Genomic DNA, 2,508 nt, shown 5'->3' with positions numbered 1-2,508 from the left:
GGGGGGTCAATCCTGGTCTGACTGAGTAGCTGCATTGCACTGTCAGTTGTAGGACACCAGAACTTATACACCTGGTGTCTAGGGAATAATCTTTCCTGGACTAAGAACTTCCCATTTGAATCAATAAGGATTGCAGTTGTGGGTGACTGTCTGGCTGGAGCAGACTGGGTGGCTGGTTGGTTCTAGTTATCTCTATCTATCTATCTATCTATCTATCTATCTATCTATCTATCTATCTATCTATCTATCTATCTATCTATCTCTCTCTCTCTCTCTCTCTCTCTCTCTCTCTCTCTCTCTCTCTCTCTCTCTCTCTCTCTCTCTCTCTCTCTCTCTCTCTCTCTCTCTCTCTCTCTCTCTCTCTCTCTCTCTCTCTCTCTCTCTCTCTCTCTCTCTCTCTCTGTGTGTATTTTCTGGTGATGTTGGTGGGGTTCTTCGGCTGCTGTGGAGCCGTCAGGGAGTCCCAATGTCTGCTGGGGTCGGTGAGTGGACACAAACACATAAACAATTATTAATTTGGCCAAGCTGAAGCCAGATCAGAAACCACGGAAAGGAATCCTCTAAGGGAGAGAGAGAAATGTACACGATAGTTACCCGGAGGAAAATGATCCATAAAACTTGGTAATTAATTACAAAGACCATAATCCATTGGGCATCTACTAGTCCGATCGATGTTTATTTTACGCCTGCTACGGAAGAGGCAGAAGAATGCGCGATCGTGAGGGGATATAGAGAGCAGCTGTTGCTTCGCGAGGTATCTCTGTCTGAAAATACATGATCTAAGTGATTGATAGTTGGTATTCAGCAGTCATAAAAGTATTCCTTATTTACTTTGAACTAATAAAAGTTGAACTAATAGTGATTTAGTCAGAAAGGCAGCACCTCTACAGAGAGGAGATGATGACTTGGAATGAAATAATAAAGTCATCAAATAAAACCAACGTAATAAACACAACATAAATATTTTATTAAAGTAAATAAATGATGTTTAATAAGTGATGAGCAGTAATGGGCAGCCACTACCATCAAGGGACTTTTATTAATTGTGTTATTCTGTGTTACAGCGTTCAACCCAAATAATCGAAATCGAAAACCATGATTGTATTTGTATAATTTAACGGAAACTGAACCAACCTCAAAAAGCACTAATGCTCAGCACTAATAATTCTTCACGTTTTACCAGTGAACAGTTCAAACAGCAATGCCAATCATTTGATCTCAATCAGTTTACAATTACTGTTTTGCAAGCGAATTAAAGCAGATGGTGTTAACAAACTATTAGCATCTTGGAAGGAATATTTTTCAATCGACGCTGCGTGCGCTGTTGAGTTCTGGCCTCATGAGGAAAATATTCAGCTTCAAATAAGAAATGACTGCGGGGTTTTTGGTTTAACATATTATAGACCTACTATGCTACAGTATGCTATTATATTCCGATCTGTTATGTAAAATACTAATTAATCATTAAGTGATCTTGCGAGACATTGATTCAGCTTTGATCTAACTTTACTAAAGGAGCACCACGGTGAGAAGTGATCATCTTCAACTTGTAATATTAAGGGATGAGTATGTTAAATTGCTTCAATTCAAATCTGGTATTAGGAACAAAAGAGGTCAATACACGTCTTCTAAAATAGACTAGTATTTTAATTAATGCAAAACACTTCAATGGTAAATATGATGTTCGTATATACGGGTCCACTGAAATACCACGCAGGGCACTCAGAGAACTGATCCATTGTTACAGGCTCTTCTTTAAATACCCTGACAGTGATAGTTCCTGCTCCCTGCTGGCCTATCAGAGTAGAGACTGAGCGTGGTTTAGACTTACTCAGCCAATCGTTGGCGCACAGGCTGGTCCCAGTCCCTTGGCGCTTTACCGTTGCACACTGTTGCCAGGCATAAGTTGTTATCATCACAACCTGTAGAGTCAGCACCCATAGACACTGTTCCCCTGTACTCCTTGTACCTACGTCCTTGGACGGTTCACAGATCACAAAGAGGCAGTGTTCGTGTCTGTGAGAAATACAAGTCTTATCTCATCCTACCCCCTAACGTTCCTCACATGAATCACAACTTGTTATGTGAAACAATTTATATCAGTACAGTACAAACCCATTATGTTTAATCATTAATGCATTCCTTCTAAGCTAGGCATCACATCCAGTTACAAGAAAATAGATCCCCACAAGTAGAACTACTAGACAACATCTTCATGAGGGTTATTTTGAGTGATTTAAGCACCCTCCGAACCGTGGAGGTGAAAGGACAGCACCGGAACCAAGTGGTCACATCTCGTTCTGGGTTCCACTGTGCAAGGTGGTCCGTGGAGGTTTATAAACATCAAGGCAGACCACATCTCGTTCTGGGTTCCACTGTGCAAGGTGGTCCGTGGAGGTTTATAAACATCAAGGCAGACCACATCTCGTTCTGGGTTCCACTGTGCAAGGTGGTCCGTGGAGGTTTATAAACATCAAGGCAGACCACATCTCGTTCTGGGTTCCACTG

At 41.3% G+C, this 2,508-nt stretch overlaps 1 pseudogene across 1 annotated transcript in view; it reads left to right on the top strand.

The window, feature by feature from the left end:
- Window positions 1–410: 410 nt before the first annotated feature.
- The window catches only part of LOC311149454 (tetraspanin-2-like), a 7,223-nt pseudogene continuing 5,125 nt past the window's right edge, over window positions 411–2,508 (top strand). The window contains exon 1 of the transcript in view: window positions 411–482. The product of the transcript in view is annotated as a tetraspanin-2-like (transcript). The remainder of the gene's footprint in view (window positions 483–2,508) is intronic.

The sequence above is a fragment of the Coregonus lavaretus genome (assembly GCF_964263955.1).
Source record: "Coregonus lavaretus genome assembly, chromosome: 22".
Lineage (NCBI taxonomy): Eukaryota > Metazoa > Chordata > Actinopteri > Salmoniformes > Salmonidae > Coregonus > Coregonus lavaretus.
Note: the sequence above shows the minus strand (reverse complement) of the source record. Positions and strands in the feature narration are given on the sequence as shown.